The sequence below is a fragment of the Phoenix dactylifera genome, chromosome 4 (assembly GCF_051530095.1).
Source record: "Phoenix dactylifera cultivar Ajwa chromosome 4, Ajwa_hap1_PhDact_Kaust_v1.1, whole genome shotgun sequence".
NCBI lineage: Eukaryota > Viridiplantae > Streptophyta > Magnoliopsida > Arecales > Arecaceae > Phoenix > Phoenix dactylifera.
This window is the reverse complement of record NC_143193.1, coordinates 37,463,071-37,476,722: the sequence shown is the minus strand read 5'-3', so window position 1 is coordinate 37,476,722 and position 13,652 is coordinate 37,463,071. Positions and strand designations below refer to the sequence as shown.

The following is a 13,652-nucleotide window of genomic DNA, read 5'->3' as shown; positions in this document are numbered from 1 at the left end:
CGGAGACTGGCGGTGCCATGCCGCATAGCGGAACAGCGCGTTGAATCCTACGCCAGAACGGCCCCGGCAGCGCGAATGTCTCGGGCCGTCGAGGTCTGCTGCTTTGTCATAAAAGGGAGTTTCGAAGGGCATGTCATGGGTGCGATCATACCAGCACTAATGCACCGGATCCCATCAGAACTCCGCAGTTAAGCGTGCTTGGGCGAGAGTAGTACTAGGATGGGTGACCCCCTGGGAAGTCCTCGTGTTGCACCCCTTTTATTTTTTGCCCGCTTTTTTATTTTTTGATAACATTTATTTTTTATTTTTCGGCTTTTGGCTTTTCCTCTTCGGATAATTTTTTTCCCCCGAAAATAAACTGAGTCCGGAGACTGGCGGTGCCATGCCGCATAGCGGGAATAGCGCGTTGAATCCTACGCCAGAACGGCCCCGGCGGCGCGAATGTCTCGGGCCGTCGAGGTCTGCTGCTTTGTCATAAAAGGGAGTTTCGATGGGCATGTCATGGGTGCGATCATACCAGCTCTAACGCACCGGATCCCATCAGAACTCCGCAGTTAAGCGTGCTTGGGCGAGAGTAGTACTAGGATGGGTGACCCCCTGGGAAGTCCTCGTGTTGCACCCCTTTTATTTTTTGCCCGCTTTTTTATTTTTTGATAATATTTATTTTTAATTTTTCGGCTTTTGGCTTTTCCTCTTCGGATAATTTTTTTCCCCCGAAAATAAACTGAGTCCGGAGACTCGCGGTGCCATGCCGCATAGCGGAACAGCGCGTTGAATCCTACGCCAGAACGGCCCCGGCAGCGCGAACGTCTCGGGCCGTCGCGGTCTGCTGCTTTGTCATAAAAGGGAGTTTCGAAGGGCATGTCATGGGTGCGATCATACCAGCACTAACGCACCGGATCCCATCATAACTCCGCAGTTAGGCGTGCTTGGGCGAGAGAAGTACTAGGATGGGTGACCCCCTGGGAAGTCCTCGTGTTGCCCCCTTTTTATTTTTTGCCCGCTTTTTTATTTTTTGATAATATTTATTTTTAATTTTTTGGCTTTTGGCTTTTCCTCTTCGGATAATTTTTTCCCCCCGAAAATAAACTGAGTCCGGAGACTGGCGGTGCCATGCCGCATAGCGGAACAGCGCGTTGAATCCTACGCCAGAACGGCCCCAGCAGCGCGAATGTCTCGGGCCGTCGAGGTCTGCTGCTTTGTCATAAAAGGGAGTTTCGAAGGGCATGTCATGGGTGCGATCATACCAGCACTAATGCACCGGATCCCATCAGAACTCCGCAGTTAAGCGTGCTTGGGCGAGAGTAGTACTAGGATGGGTGACCCCCTGGGAAGTCCTCGTGTTGCACCCCTTCTATTTTTTGCCCGCTTTTATATTTTTTGATAACATTTATTTTTAATTTTTCGGCTTTTGGCTTTTCCTCTTCGGATAATTTTTTTCCCCCGAAAATAAACTGAGTCCGGAGACTGGCGGTGCCATGCCGCATAGCGGAACAGCGCGTTGAATCCTACGCCAGAACGGCCCCGGCAGCGCGAATGTCTCGGGCCGTCGAGGTCTGCTGCTTTGTCATAAAAGGGAGTTTCGAAGGGCATGTCATGGGTGCGATCATACCAGCACTAATGCACCGGATCCCATCAGAACTCCGCAGTTAAGCGTGCTTGGGCGAGAGTAGTACTAGGATGGGTGACCCCCTGGGAAGTCCTCGTGTTGCACCCCTTTTATTTTTTGCCCGCTTTTTTATTTTTTGATAACATTTATTTTTTATTTTTCGGCTTTTGGCTTTTCCTCTTCGGATAATTTTTTTCCCCCGAAAATAAACTGAGTCCGGAGACTGGCGGTGCCATGCCGCATAGCGGGAATAGCGCGTTGAATCCTACGCCAGAACGGCCCCGGCGGCGCGAATGTCTCGGGCCGTCGAGGTCTGCTGCTTTGTCATAAAAGGGAGTTTCGATGGGCATGTCATGGGTGCGATCATACCAGCACTAATGCACCGGATCCCATCAGAACTCCGCAGTTAAGCGTGCTTGGGCGAGAGTAGTACTAGGATGGATGACCCCCTGGGAAGTCCTCGTGTTGCACCCCTTTTATTTTTTGCCCGCTTTTTTATTTTTTGATAATATTTATTTTTAATTTTTCGGCTTTTGGCTTTTCCTCTTCGGATAATTTTTTTCCCCCGAAAAGAAACTGAGTCCGGAGACTCGCGGTGCCATGCCGCATAGCGGAACAGCGCGTTGAATCCTACGCCAGAACGGCCCCGGCGGCGCGAATGTCTCGGGCCGTCGAGGTCTGCTGCTTTGTCATAAAAGGGAGTTTCGATGGGCATGTCATGGGTGCGATCATACCAGCTCTAACGCACCGGATCCCATCATAACTCCGCAGTTAGGCGTGCTTGGGCGAGAGAAGTACTAGGATGGGTGACCCCCTGGGAAGTCCTCGTGTTGCACCCTTTTTATTTTTTGCCCGCTTTTTTATTTTTTGATAATATTTATTTTTAATTTTTTGGCTTTTGGCTTTTCCTCTTCGGATAATTTTTTTCCCCCGAAAATAAACTGAGTCCGGAGACTCGCGGTGCCATGCCGCATAGCGGAACAGCGCGTTGAATCCTACGCCAGAACGGCCCCGGCAGCGCGAATGTCTCGGGCCGTCGAGGTCTGCTGCTTTGTCATAAAAGGGAGTTTCGAAGGGCATGTCATGGGTGCGATCATACCAGCACTAATGCACCGGATCCCATCAGAACTCCGCAGTTAAGCGTGCTTGGGCGAGAGTAGTACTAGGATGGGTGACCCCCTGGGAAGTCCTCGTGTTGCACCCCTTTTATTTTTTGCCCGCTTTTATATTTTTTGATAACATTTATTTTTAATTTTTCGGCTTTTGGCTTTTCCTCTTCGGATAATTTTTTTCCCCCGAAAATAAACTGAGTCCGGAGACTGGCGGTGCCATGCCGCATAGCGGAACAGCGCGTTGAATCCTACGCCAGAACGGCCCCGGCAGCGCGAATGTCTCGGGCCGTCGAGGTCTGCTGCTTTGTCATAAAAGGGAGTTTCGAAGGGCATGTCATGGGTGCGATCATACCAGCACTAATGCACCGGATCCCATCAGAACTCCGCAGTTAAGCGTGCTTGGGCGAGAGTAGTACTAGGATGGGTGACCCCCTGGGAAGTCCTCGTGTTGCACCCCTTTTATTTTTTGCCCGCTTTTTTATTTTTTGATAACATTTATTTTTTATTTTTCGGCTTTTGGCTTTTCCTCTTCGGATAATTTTTTTCCCCCGAAAATAAACTGAGTCCGGAGACTGGCGGTGCCATGCCGCATAGCGGGAATAGCGCGTTGAATCCTACGCCAGAACGGCCCCGGCGGCGCGAATGTCTCGGGCCGTCGAGGTCTGCTGCTTTGTCATAAAAGGGAGTTTCGATGGGCATGTCATGGGTGCGATCATACCAGCACTAATGCACCGGATCCCATCAGAACTCCGCAGTTAAGCGTGCTTGGGCGAGAGTAGTACTAGGATGGGTGACCCCCTGGGAAGTCCTCGTGTTGCACCCCTTTTATTTTTTGCCCGCTTTTTTATTTTTTGATAATATTTATTTTTAATTTTTCGGCTTTTGGCTTTTCCTCTTCGGATAATTTTTTTCCCCCGAAAATAAACTGAGTCCGGAGACTCGCGGTGCCATGCCGCATAGCGGAACAGCGCGTTGAATCCTACGCCAGAACGGCCCCGGCAGCGCGAATGTCTCGGGCCGTCGCGGTCTGCTGCTTTGTCATAAAAGGGAGTTTCGAAGGGCATGTCATGGGTGCGATCATACCAGCACTAATGCACCGGATCCCATCATAACTCCGCAGTTAGGCGTGCTTGGGCGAGAGTAGTACTAGGATGGATGACCCCCTGGGAAGTCCTCGTGTTGCACCCCTTTTATTTTTTGCCCGCTTTTTTATTTTTTGATAATATTTATTTTTAATTTTTCGGCTTTTGGCTTTTCCTCTTCGGATAATTTTTTTCCCCCGAAAATAAACTGAGTCCGGAGACTCGCGGTGCCATGCCGCATAGCGGAACAGCGCGTTGAATCCTACGCCAGAACGGCCCCGGCAGCGCGAATGTCTCGGGCCGTCGAGGTCTGCTGCTTTGTCATAAAAGGGAGTTTCGAAGGGCATGTCATGGGTGCGATCATACCAGCACTAATGCACCGGATCCCATCAGAACTCCGCAGTTAAGCGTGCTTGGGCGAGAGTAGTACTAGGATGGGTGACCCCCTGGGAAGTCCTCGTGTTGCACCCCTTTTATTTTTTGCCCGCTTTTATATTTTTTGATAACATTTATTTTTAATTTTTCGGCTTTTGGCTTTTCCTCTTCGGATAATTTTTTTCCCCCGAAAATAAACTGAGTCCGGAGACTGGCGGTGCCATGCCGCATAGCGGAACAGCGCGTTGAATCCTACGCCAGAACGGCCCCGGCAGCGCGAATGTCTCGGGCCGTCGAGGTCTGCTGCTTTGTCATAAAAGGGAGTTTCGAAGGGCATGTCATGGGTGCGATCATACCAGCACTAATGCACCGGATCCCATCAGAACTCCGCAGTTAAGCGTGCTTGGGCGAGAGTAGTACTAGGATGGGTGACCCCCTGGGAAGTCCTCGTGTTGCACCCCTTTTATTTTTTGCCTGCTTTTTTATTTTTTGATAACATTTATTTTTTATTTTTCGGCTTTTGGCTTTTCCTCTTCGGATAATTTTTTTCCCCCGAAAATAAACTGAGTCCGGAGACTGGCGGTGCCATGCCGCATAGCGGGAATAGCGCGTTGAATCCTACGCCAGAACGGCCCCGGCGGCGCGAATGTCTCGGGCCGTCGAGGTCTGCTGCTTTGTCATAAAAGGGAGTTTCGATGGGCATGTCATGGGTGCGATCATACCAGCACTAATGCACCGGATCCCATCAGAACTCCGCAGTTAAGCGTGCTTGGGCGAGAGTAGTACTAGGATGGGTGACCCCCTGGGAAGTCCTCGTGTTGCACCCCTTTTATTTTTTGCCCGCTTTTTTATTTTTTGATAACATTTATTTTTTATTTTTCGGCTTTTGGCTTTTCCTCTTCGGATAATTTTTTTCCCCCGAAAATAAACTGAGTCCGGAGACTGGCGGTGCCATGCCGCATAGCGGGAATAGCGCGTTGAATCCTACGCCAGAACGGCCCCGGCGGCGCGAATGTCTCGGGCCGTCGAGGTCTGCTGCTTTGTCATAAAAGGGAGTTTCGATGGGCATGTCATGGGTGCGATCATACCAGCACTAATGCACCGGATCCCATCAGAACTCCGCAGTTAAGCGTGCTTGGGCGAGAGTAGTACTAGGATGGGTGACCCCCTGGGAAGTCCTCGTGTTGCACCCCTTTTATTTTTTGCCCGCTTTTTTATTTTTTGATAATATTTATTTTTAATTTTTCGGCTTTTGGCTTTTCCTCTTCGGATAATTTTTTTCCCCCGAAAATAAACTGAGTCCGGAGACTCGCGGTGCCATGCCGCATAGCGGAACAGCGCGTTGAATCCTACGCCAGAACGGCCCCGGCAGCGCGAATGTCTCGGGCCGTCGCGGTCTGCTGCTTTGTCATAAAAGGGAGTTTCGAAGGGCATGTCATGGGTGCGATCATACCAGCACTAATGCACCGGATCCCATCATAACTCCGCAGTTAGGCGTGCTTGGGCGAGAGAAGTACTAGGATGGGTGACCCCCTGGGAAGTCCTCGTGTTGCACCCTTTTTATTTTTTGCCCGCTTTTTTATTTTTTGATAATATTTATTTTTAATTTTTTGGCTTTTGGCTTTTCCTCTTCGGATAATTTTTTCCCCCCGAAAATAAACTGAGTCCGGAGACTGGCGGTGCCATGCCGCATAGCGGAACAGCGCGTTGAATCCTACGCCAGAACGGCCCCGGCAGCGCGAATGTCTCGGGCCGTCGAGGTCTGCTGCTTTGTCATAAAAGGGAGTTTCGAAGGGCATGTCATGGGTGCGATCATACCAGCACTAATGCACCGGATCCCATCAGAACTCCGCAGTTAAGCGTGCTTGGGCGAGAGTAGTACTAGGATGGGTGACCCCCTGGGAAGTCCTCGTGTTGCACCCCTTTTATTTTTTGCCCGCTTTTATATTTTTTGATAACATTTATTTTTAATTTTTCGGCTTTTGGCTTTTCCTCTTCGGATAATTTTTTTCCCCCGAAAATAAACTGAGTCCGGAGACTGGCGGTGCCATGCCGCATAGCGGAACAACGCGTTGAATCCTACGCCAGAACGGCCCCGGCAGCGCGAATGTCTCGGGCCGTCGAGGTCTGCTGCTTTGTCATAAAAGGGAGTTTCGAAGGGCATGTCATGGGTGCGATCATACCAGCACTAATGCACCGGATCCCATCAGAACTCCGCAGTTAAGCGTGCTTGGGCGAGAGTAGTACTAGGATGGGTGACCCCCTGGGAAGTCCTCGTGTTGCACCCCTTTTATTTTTTGCCCGCTTTTTTATTTTTTGATAACATTTATTTTTTATTTTTCGGCTTTTGGCTTTTCCTCTTCGGATAATTTTTTTCCCCCGAAAATAAACTGAGTCCGGAGACTGGCGGTGCCATGCCGCATAGCGGGAATAGCGCGTTGAATCCTACGCCAGAACGGCCCCGGCGGCGCGAATGTCTCGGGCCGTCGAGGTCTGCTGCTTTGTCATAAAAGGGAGTTTCGATGGGCATGTCATGGGTGCGATCATACCAGCACTAATGCACCGGATCCCATCAGAACTCCGCAGTTAAGCGTGCTTGGGCGAGAGTAGTACTAGGATGGGTGACCCCCTGGGAAGTCCTCGTGTTGCACCCCTTTTATTTTTTGCCCGCTTTTTTATTTTTTGATAATATTTATTTTTAATTTTTCGGCTTTTGGCTTTTCCTCTTCGGATAATTTTTTTCCCCCGAAAATAAACTGAGTCCGGAGACTCGCGGTGCCATGCCGCATAGCGGAACAGCGCGTTGAATCCTACGCCAGAACGGCCCCGGCAGCGCGAATGTCTCGGGCCGTCGCGGTCTGCTGCTTTGTCATAAAAGGGAGTTTCGAAGGGCATGTCATGGGTGCGATCATACCAGCACTAATGCACCGGATCCCATCATAACTCCGCAGTTAGGCGTGCTTGGGCGAGAGAAGTACTAGGATGGGTGACCCCCTGGGAAGTCCTCGTGTTGCACCCTTTTTATTTTTTGCCCGCTTTTTTATTTTTTGATAATATTTATTTTTAATTTTTTGGCTTTTGGCTTTTCCTCTTCGGATAATTTTTTCCCCCCGAAAATAAACTGAGTCCGGAGACTGGCGGTGCCATGCCGCATAGCGGAACAGCGCGTTGAATCCTACGCCAGAACGGCCCCGGCAGCGCGAATGTCTCGGGCCGTCGAGGTCTGCTGCTTTGTCATAAAAGGGAGTTTCGAAGGGCATGTCATGGGTGCGATCATACCAGCACTAATGCACCGGATCCCATCAGAACTCCGCAGTTAAGCGTGCTTGGGCGAGAGTAGTACTAGGATGGGTGACCCCCTGGGAAGTCCTCGTGTTGCACCCCTTTTATTTTTTGCCCGCTTTTATATTTTTTGATAACATTTATTTTTAATTTTTCGGCTTTTGGCTTTTCCTCTTCGGATAATTTTTTTCCCCCGAAAATAAACTGAGTCCGGAGACTGGCGGTGCCATGCCGCATAGCGGAACAGCGCGTTGAATCCTACGCCAGAACGGCCCCGGCAGCGCGAATGTCTCGGGCCGTCGAGGTCTGCTGCTTTGTCATAAAAGGGAGTTTCGAAGGGCATGTCATGGGTGCGATCATACCAGCACTAATGCACCGGATCCCATCAGAACTCCGCAGTTAAGCGTGCTTGGGCGAGAGTAGTACTAGGATGGGTGACCCCCTGGGAAGTCCTCGTGTTGCACCCCTTTTATTTTTTGCCCGCTTTTTTATTTTTTGATAACATTTATTTTTTATTTTTCGGCTTTTGGCTTTTCCTCTTCGGATAATTTTTTTCCCCCGAAAATAAACTGAGTCCGGAGACTGGCGGTGCCATGCCGCATAGCGGGAATAGCGCGTTGAATCCTACGCCAGAACGGCCCCGGCGGCGCGAATGTCTCGGGCCGTCGAGGTCTGCTGCTTTGTCATAAAAGGGAGTTTCGATGGGCATGTCATGGGTGCGATCATACCAGCACTAATGCACCGGATCCCATCAGAACTCCGCAGTTAAGCGTGCTTGGGCGAGAGTAGTACTAGGATGGGTGACCCCCTGGGAAGTCCTCGTGTTGCACCCCTTTTATTTTTTGCCCGCTTTTTTATTTTTTGATAATATTTATTTTTAATTTTTCGGCTTTTGGCTTTTCCTCTTCGGATAATTTTTTTCCCCCGAAAATAAACTGAGTCCGGAGACTCGCGGTGCCATGCCGCATAGCGGAACAGCGCGTTGAATCCTACGCCAGAACGGCCCCGGCAGCGCGAATGTCTCGGGCCGTCGCGGTCTGCTGCTTTGTCATAAAAGGGAGTTTCGAAGGGCATGTCATGGGTGCGATCATACCAGCACTAATGCACCGGATCCCATCATAACTCCGCAGTTAGGCGTGCTTGGGCGAGAGAAGTACTAGGATGGGTGACCCCCTGGGAAGTCCTCGTGTTGCACCCTTTTTATTTTTTGCCCGCTTTTTTATTTTTTGATAATATTTATTTTTAATTTTTTGGCTTTTGGCTTTTCCTCTTCGGATAATTTTTTCCCCCCGAAAATAAACTGAGTCCGGAGACTGGCGGTGCCATGCCGCATAGCGGAACAGCGCGTTGAATCCTACGCCAGAACGGCCCCGGCAGCGCGAATGTCTCGGGCCGTCGAGGTCTGCTGCTTTGTCATAAAAGGGAGTTTCGAAGGGCATGTCATGGGTGCGATCATACCAGCACTAATGCACCGGATCCCATCAGAACTCCGCAGTTAAGCGTGCTTGGGCGAGAGTAGTACTAGGATGGGTGACCCCCTGGGAAGTCCTCGTGTTGCACCCCTTTTATTTTTTGCCCGCTTTTATATTTTTTGATAACATTTATTTTTAATTTTTCGGCTTTTGGCTTTTCCTCTTCGGATAATTTTTTTCCCCCGAAAATAAACTGAGTCCGGAGACTGGCGGTGCCATGCCGCATAGCGGAACAGCGCGTTGAATCCTACGCCAGAACGGCCCCGGCAGCGCGAATGTCTCGGGCCGTCGAGGTCTGCTGCTTTGTCATAAAAGGGAGTTTCGAAGGGCATGTCATGGGTGCGATCATACCAGCACTAATGCACCGGATCCCATCAGAACTCCGCAGTTAAGCGTGCTTGGGCGAGAGTAGTACTAGGATGGGTGACCCCCTGGGAAGTCCTCGTGTTGCACCCCTTTTATTTTTTGCCCGCTTTTTTATTTTTTGATAACATTTATTTTTTATTTTTCGGCTTTTGGCTTTTCCTCTTCGGATAATTTTTTTCCCCCGAAAATAAACTGAGTCCGGAGACTGGCGGTGCCATGCCGCATAGCGGGAATAGCGCGTTGAATCCTACGCCAGAACGGCCCCGGCGGCGCGAATGTCTCGGGCCGTCGAGGTCTGCTGCTTTGTCATAAAAGGGAGTTTCGATGGGCATGTCATGGGTGCGATCATACCAGCACTAATGCACCGGATCCCATCAGAACTCCGCAGTTAAGCGTGCTTGGGCGAGAGTAGTACTAGGATGGGTGACCCCCTGGGAAGTCCTCGTGTTGCACCCCTTTTATTTTTTGCCCGCTTTTTTATTTTTTGATAATATTTATTTTTAATTTTTCGGCTTTTGGCTTTTCCTCTTCGGATAATTTTTTTCCCCCGAAAATAAACTGAGTCCGGAGACTCGCGGTGCCATGCCGCATAGCGGAACAGCGCGTTGAATCCTACGCCAGAACGGCCCCGGCAGCGCGAATGTCTCGGGCCGTCGCGGTCTGCTGCTTTGTCATAAAAGGGAGTTTCGAAGGGCATGTCATGGGTGCGATCATACCAGCACTAATGCACCGGATCCCATCATAACTCCGCAGTTAGGCGTGCTTGGGCGAGAGAAGTACTAGGATGGGTGACCCCCTGGGAAGTCCTCGTGTTGCACCCTTTTTATTTTTTGCCCGCTTTTTTATTTTTTGATAATATTTATTTTTAATTTTTTGGCTTTTGGCTTTTCCTCTTCGGATAATTTTTTCCCCCCGAAAATAAACTGAGTCCGGAGACTGGCGGTGCCATGCCGCATAGCGGAACAGCGCGTTGAATCCTACGCCAGAACGGCCCCGGCAGCGCGAATGTCTCGGGCCGTCGAGGTCTGCTGCTTTGTCATAAAAGGGAGTTTCGAAGGGCATGTCATGGGTGCGATCATACCAGCACTAATGCACCGGATCCCATCAGAACTCCGCAGTTAAGCGTGCTTGGGCGAGAGTAGTACTAGGATGGGTGACCCCCTGGGAAGTCCTCGTGTTGCACCCCTTTTATTTTTTGCCCGCTTTTATATTTTTTGATAACATTTATTTTTAATTTTTCGGCTTTTGGCTTTTCCTCTTCGGATAATTTTTTTCCCCCGAAAATAAACTGAGTCCGGAGACTGGCGGTGCCATGCCGCATAGCGGAACAGCGCGTTGAATCCTACGCCAGAACGGCCCCGGCAGCGCGAATGTCTCGGGCCGTCGAGGTCTGCTGCTTTGTCATAAAAGGGAGTTTCGAAGGGCATGTCATGGGTGCGATCATACCAGCACTAATGCACCGGATCCCATCAGAACTCCGCAGTTAAGCGTGCTTGGGCGAGAGTAGTACTAGGATGGGTGACCCCCTGGGAAGTCCTCGTGTTGCACCCCTTTTATTTTTTGCCCGCTTTTTTATTTTTTGATAACATTTATTTTTTATTTTTCGGCTTTTGGCTTTTCCTCTTCGGATAATTTTTTTCCCCCGAAAATAAACTGAGTCCGGAGACTGGCGGTGCCATGCCGCATAGCGGGAATAGCGCGTTGAATCCTACGCCAGAACGGCCCCGGCGGCGCGAATGTCTCGGGCCGTCGAGGTCTGCTGCTTTGTCATAAAAGGGAGTTTCGATGGGCATGTCATGGGTGCGATCATACCAGCACTAATGCACCGGATCCCATCAGAACTCCGCAGTTAAGCGTGCTTGGGCGAGAGTAGTACTAGGATGGGTGACCCCCTGGGAAGTCCTCGTGTTGCACCCCTTTTATTTTTTGCCCGCTTTTTTATTTTTTGATAATATTTATTTTTAATTTTTCGGCTTTTGGCTTTTCCTCTTCGGATAATTTTTTTCCCCCGAAAATAAACTGAGTCCGGAGACTCGCGGTGCCATGCCGCATAGCGGAACAGCGCGTTGAATCCTACGCCAGAACGGCCCCGGCAGCGCGAATGTCTCGGGCCGTCGCGGTCTGCTGCTTTGTCATAAAAGGGAGTTTCGAAGGGCATGTCATGGGTGCGATCATACCAGCACTAATGCACCGGATCCCATCATAACTCCGCAGTTAGGCGTGCTTGGGCGAGAGAAGTACTAGGATGGGTGACCCCCTGGGAAGTCCTCGTGTTGCACCCTTTTTATTTTTTGCCCGCTTTTTTATTTTTTGATAATATTTATTTTTAATTTTTTGGCTTTTGGCTTTTCCTCTTCGGATAATTTTTTCCCCCCGAAAATAAACTGAGTCCGGAGACTGGCGGTGCCATGCCGCATAGCGGAACAGCGCGTTGAATCCTACGCCAGAACGGCCCCGGCAGCGCGAATGTCTCGGGCCGTCGAGGTCTGCTGCTTTGTCATAAAAGGGAGTTTCGAAGGGCATGTCATGGGTGCGATCATACCAGCACTAATGCACCGGATCCCATCAGAACTCCGCAGTTAAGCGTGCTTGGGCGAGAGTAGTACTAGGATGGGTGACCCCCTGGGAAGTCCTCGTGTTGCACCCCTTTTATTTTTTGCCCGCTTTTTTATTTTTTGATAACATTTATTTTTTATTTTTCGGCTTTTGGCTTTTCCTCTTCGGATAATTTTTTTCCCCCGAAAATAAACTGAGTCCGGAGACTGGCGGTGCCATGCCGCATAGCGGAACAGCGCGTTGAATCCTACGCCAGAACGGCCCCGGCAGCGCGAATGTCTCGGGCCGTCGAGGTCTGCTGCTTTGTCATAAAAGGGAGTTTCGAAGGGCATGTCATGGGTGCGATCATACCAGCACTAATGCACCGGATCCCATCAGAACTCCGCAGTTAAGCGTGCTTGGGCGAGAGTAGTACTAGGATGGGTGACCCCCTGGGAAGTCCTCATGTTGCACCCCTTTTATTTTTTGCCCGCTTTTTTATTTTTTGATAACATTTATTTTTTATTTTTCGGCTTTTGGCTTTTCCTCTTCGGATAATTTTTTTCCCCCGAAAATAAACTGAGTCCGGAGACTGGCGGTGCCATGCCGCATAGCGGAACAGCGCATTGAATCCTACGCCAGAACGGCCACGGCAGCGCGAATGTCTCGGGCCGTCGAGGTCTGCTGCTTTGTCATAAAAGGGAGTTTCGAAGGGCATGTCATGGGTGCGATCATACCAGCACTAATGCACCGGATCCCATCAGAACTCCGCAGTTAAGCGTGCTTGGGCGAGAGTAGTACTAGGATGGGTGACCCCCTGGGAAGTCCTCGTGTTGCACCCCTTTTATTTTTTGCCCGCTTTTTTATTTTTTGATAATATTTATTTTTAATTTTTCGGCTTTTGGCTTTTCCTCTTCGGATAATTTTTTTCCCCCGAAAATAAACTGAGTCCGGAGACTGGCGGTGCCATGCCGCATAGCGGGAATAGCGCGTTGAAGCCTACGCCAGAACGGCCCCGGCGGCGCGAATGTCTCGGGCCGTCGAGGTCTGCTGCTTTGTCATAAAAGGGAGTTTCGATGGGCATGTCATGGGTGCGATCATACCAGCACTAATGCACCGGATTCCATCAGAACTCCGCAGTTAAGCGTGCTTGGGCGAGAGTAGTACTAGGATGGGTGACCCCCTGGGAAGTCCTCGTGTTGCACCCCTTTTATTTTTTGCCCGCTTTTTTATTTTTTGATAATATTTATTTTTAATTTTTCGGCTTTTGGCTTTTCCTCTTCGGATAATTTTTTTTCCCCGAAAATAAACTGAGTCCGGAGACTCGCGGTGCCATGCCGCATAGCGGAACAGCGCGTTGAATCCTACGCCAGAACGGCCCCGGCAGCGCGAATGTCTCGGGCCGTCGAGGTCTGCTGCTTTGTCATAAAAGGGAGTTTCGAAGGGCATATCATGGGTGCGATCATACCAGCACTAATGCACCGGATCCCATCAGAACTCCGCAGTTAAGCGTGCTTGGGCGAGAATAGTACTAGGATGGGTGACCCCCTGGGAAGTCCTCGTGTTGCACCCCTTTTATTTTTTGCCCGCTTTTTTCTTTTTTGATAACATTTATTTTTAATTTTTTGGCTTTTGGCTTTTCCTCTTCGGATAATTTTTTTCCCTCGAAAATAAACTGAGTCCGGAGACTCGCGGTGCCATGCCGCATAGCGGAACAGCGCATTGAATCCTACGCCAGAACGGCCCCGGCAGCGCGAATGTCTCGGGCCGTCGAGGTCTGCTGCTTTGTCATGAAAGGGTGTTTCGATGGGCATGTCAT

General features: G+C 50.1%; 29 non-coding genes and 8 pseudogenes across 29 annotated transcripts; all 37 read left to right on the top strand.

Moving 5' to 3' along the window:
- The first annotated feature begins 137 nt into the window (after window positions 1–137).
- LOC149763293 (5S ribosomal RNA) lies at window positions 138–256 on the top strand. Its single transcript, XR_016410716.1, has one exon. It is a non-coding gene; the product is annotated as a 5S ribosomal RNA (ribosomal RNA).
- Window positions 257–503: 247 nt separating this feature from the next.
- LOC149763292 (5S ribosomal RNA) lies at window positions 504–622 on the top strand. Its single transcript, XR_016401996.1, has one exon. It is a non-coding gene; the product is annotated as a 5S ribosomal RNA (ribosomal RNA).
- Window positions 623–868: 246 nt separating this feature from the next.
- LOC149763291 (5S ribosomal RNA) lies at window positions 869–987 on the top strand (annotated as a pseudogene).
- A 246-nt stretch (window positions 988–1,233) lies between these two features.
- Window positions 1,234–1,352, top strand: LOC149763290 (5S ribosomal RNA). The gene has a single exon (XR_016410715.1). It is a non-coding gene; the product is annotated as a 5S ribosomal RNA (ribosomal RNA).
- A 246-nt stretch (window positions 1,353–1,598) lies between these two features.
- LOC149763289 (5S ribosomal RNA) lies at window positions 1,599–1,717 on the top strand. The gene has a single exon (XR_016410714.1). It is a non-coding gene; the product is annotated as a 5S ribosomal RNA (ribosomal RNA).
- A 247-nt stretch (window positions 1,718–1,964) lies between these two features.
- Window positions 1,965–2,083, top strand: LOC149763288 (5S ribosomal RNA). The gene has a single exon (XR_016401498.1). It is a non-coding gene; the product is annotated as a 5S ribosomal RNA (ribosomal RNA).
- A 246-nt stretch (window positions 2,084–2,329) lies between these two features.
- Window positions 2,330–2,448, top strand: LOC149763287 (5S ribosomal RNA; annotated as a pseudogene).
- A 246-nt stretch (window positions 2,449–2,694) lies between these two features.
- Window positions 2,695–2,813, top strand: LOC149763286 (5S ribosomal RNA). Its single transcript, XR_016410713.1, has one exon. It is a non-coding gene; the product is annotated as a 5S ribosomal RNA (ribosomal RNA).
- Window positions 2,814–3,059: 246 nt separating this feature from the next.
- Window positions 3,060–3,178, top strand: LOC149763285 (5S ribosomal RNA). Its single transcript, XR_016410712.1, has one exon. It is a non-coding gene; the product is annotated as a 5S ribosomal RNA (ribosomal RNA).
- Window positions 3,179–3,425: 247 nt separating this feature from the next.
- On the top strand, window positions 3,426–3,544 carry LOC149763284 (5S ribosomal RNA). The gene has a single exon (XR_016410711.1). It is a non-coding gene; the product is annotated as a 5S ribosomal RNA (ribosomal RNA).
- Window positions 3,545–3,790: 246 nt separating this feature from the next.
- Window positions 3,791–3,909, top strand: LOC149763283 (5S ribosomal RNA; annotated as a pseudogene).
- Window positions 3,910–4,155: 246 nt separating this feature from the next.
- Window positions 4,156–4,274, top strand: LOC149763282 (5S ribosomal RNA). The gene has a single exon (XR_016410710.1). It is a non-coding gene; the product is annotated as a 5S ribosomal RNA (ribosomal RNA).
- A 246-nt stretch (window positions 4,275–4,520) lies between these two features.
- LOC149763281 (5S ribosomal RNA) lies at window positions 4,521–4,639 on the top strand. The gene has a single exon (XR_016410709.1). It is a non-coding gene; the product is annotated as a 5S ribosomal RNA (ribosomal RNA).
- A 247-nt stretch (window positions 4,640–4,886) lies between these two features.
- LOC149763280 (5S ribosomal RNA) lies at window positions 4,887–5,005 on the top strand. Its single transcript, XR_016410707.1, has one exon. It is a non-coding gene; the product is annotated as a 5S ribosomal RNA (ribosomal RNA).
- Window positions 5,006–5,252: 247 nt separating this feature from the next.
- LOC149763279 (5S ribosomal RNA) lies at window positions 5,253–5,371 on the top strand. The gene has a single exon (XR_016410706.1). It is a non-coding gene; the product is annotated as a 5S ribosomal RNA (ribosomal RNA).
- Window positions 5,372–5,617: 246 nt separating this feature from the next.
- LOC149763278 (5S ribosomal RNA) lies at window positions 5,618–5,736 on the top strand (annotated as a pseudogene).
- Window positions 5,737–5,982: 246 nt separating this feature from the next.
- Window positions 5,983–6,101, top strand: LOC149763277 (5S ribosomal RNA). Its single transcript, XR_016410705.1, has one exon. It is a non-coding gene; the product is annotated as a 5S ribosomal RNA (ribosomal RNA).
- Window positions 6,102–6,347: 246 nt separating this feature from the next.
- On the top strand, window positions 6,348–6,466 carry LOC149763276 (5S ribosomal RNA). The gene has a single exon (XR_016410704.1). It is a non-coding gene; the product is annotated as a 5S ribosomal RNA (ribosomal RNA).
- A 247-nt stretch (window positions 6,467–6,713) lies between these two features.
- Window positions 6,714–6,832, top strand: LOC149763275 (5S ribosomal RNA). Its single transcript, XR_016410703.1, has one exon. It is a non-coding gene; the product is annotated as a 5S ribosomal RNA (ribosomal RNA).
- Window positions 6,833–7,078: 246 nt separating this feature from the next.
- On the top strand, window positions 7,079–7,197 carry LOC149763274 (5S ribosomal RNA; annotated as a pseudogene).
- A 246-nt stretch (window positions 7,198–7,443) lies between these two features.
- On the top strand, window positions 7,444–7,562 carry LOC149763273 (5S ribosomal RNA). The gene has a single exon (XR_016410702.1). It is a non-coding gene; the product is annotated as a 5S ribosomal RNA (ribosomal RNA).
- A 246-nt stretch (window positions 7,563–7,808) lies between these two features.
- Window positions 7,809–7,927, top strand: LOC149763272 (5S ribosomal RNA). The gene has a single exon (XR_016410701.1). It is a non-coding gene; the product is annotated as a 5S ribosomal RNA (ribosomal RNA).
- Window positions 7,928–8,174: 247 nt separating this feature from the next.
- Window positions 8,175–8,293, top strand: LOC149763271 (5S ribosomal RNA). The gene has a single exon (XR_016410700.1). It is a non-coding gene; the product is annotated as a 5S ribosomal RNA (ribosomal RNA).
- Window positions 8,294–8,539: 246 nt separating this feature from the next.
- LOC149763270 (5S ribosomal RNA) lies at window positions 8,540–8,658 on the top strand (annotated as a pseudogene).
- Window positions 8,659–8,904: 246 nt separating this feature from the next.
- On the top strand, window positions 8,905–9,023 carry LOC149763269 (5S ribosomal RNA). Its single transcript, XR_016410699.1, has one exon. It is a non-coding gene; the product is annotated as a 5S ribosomal RNA (ribosomal RNA).
- Window positions 9,024–9,269: 246 nt separating this feature from the next.
- LOC149763268 (5S ribosomal RNA) lies at window positions 9,270–9,388 on the top strand. The gene has a single exon (XR_016410698.1). It is a non-coding gene; the product is annotated as a 5S ribosomal RNA (ribosomal RNA).
- A 247-nt stretch (window positions 9,389–9,635) lies between these two features.
- Window positions 9,636–9,754, top strand: LOC149763267 (5S ribosomal RNA). The gene has a single exon (XR_016410696.1). It is a non-coding gene; the product is annotated as a 5S ribosomal RNA (ribosomal RNA).
- A 246-nt stretch (window positions 9,755–10,000) lies between these two features.
- LOC149763266 (5S ribosomal RNA) lies at window positions 10,001–10,119 on the top strand (annotated as a pseudogene).
- Window positions 10,120–10,365: 246 nt separating this feature from the next.
- On the top strand, window positions 10,366–10,484 carry LOC149763265 (5S ribosomal RNA). The gene has a single exon (XR_016410695.1). It is a non-coding gene; the product is annotated as a 5S ribosomal RNA (ribosomal RNA).
- Window positions 10,485–10,730: 246 nt separating this feature from the next.
- Window positions 10,731–10,849, top strand: LOC149763264 (5S ribosomal RNA). The gene has a single exon (XR_016410694.1). It is a non-coding gene; the product is annotated as a 5S ribosomal RNA (ribosomal RNA).
- Window positions 10,850–11,096: 247 nt separating this feature from the next.
- On the top strand, window positions 11,097–11,215 carry LOC149763263 (5S ribosomal RNA). The gene has a single exon (XR_016410693.1). It is a non-coding gene; the product is annotated as a 5S ribosomal RNA (ribosomal RNA).
- A 246-nt stretch (window positions 11,216–11,461) lies between these two features.
- Window positions 11,462–11,580, top strand: LOC149763262 (5S ribosomal RNA; annotated as a pseudogene).
- Window positions 11,581–11,826: 246 nt separating this feature from the next.
- Window positions 11,827–11,945, top strand: LOC149763261 (5S ribosomal RNA). The gene has a single exon (XR_016410692.1). It is a non-coding gene; the product is annotated as a 5S ribosomal RNA (ribosomal RNA).
- Window positions 11,946–12,191: 246 nt separating this feature from the next.
- On the top strand, window positions 12,192–12,310 carry LOC149763260 (5S ribosomal RNA). Its single transcript, XR_016403988.1, has one exon. It is a non-coding gene; the product is annotated as a 5S ribosomal RNA (ribosomal RNA).
- Window positions 12,311–12,556: 246 nt separating this feature from the next.
- Window positions 12,557–12,675, top strand: LOC149763259 (5S ribosomal RNA). The gene has a single exon (XR_016410691.1). It is a non-coding gene; the product is annotated as a 5S ribosomal RNA (ribosomal RNA).
- A 247-nt stretch (window positions 12,676–12,922) lies between these two features.
- LOC149763258 (5S ribosomal RNA) lies at window positions 12,923–13,041 on the top strand. Its single transcript, XR_016402095.1, has one exon. It is a non-coding gene; the product is annotated as a 5S ribosomal RNA (ribosomal RNA).
- A 246-nt stretch (window positions 13,042–13,287) lies between these two features.
- Window positions 13,288–13,406, top strand: LOC149763257 (5S ribosomal RNA). Its single transcript, XR_016400476.1, has one exon. It is a non-coding gene; the product is annotated as a 5S ribosomal RNA (ribosomal RNA).
- The last annotated feature ends 246 nt before the right edge of the window (window positions 13,407–13,652 follow it).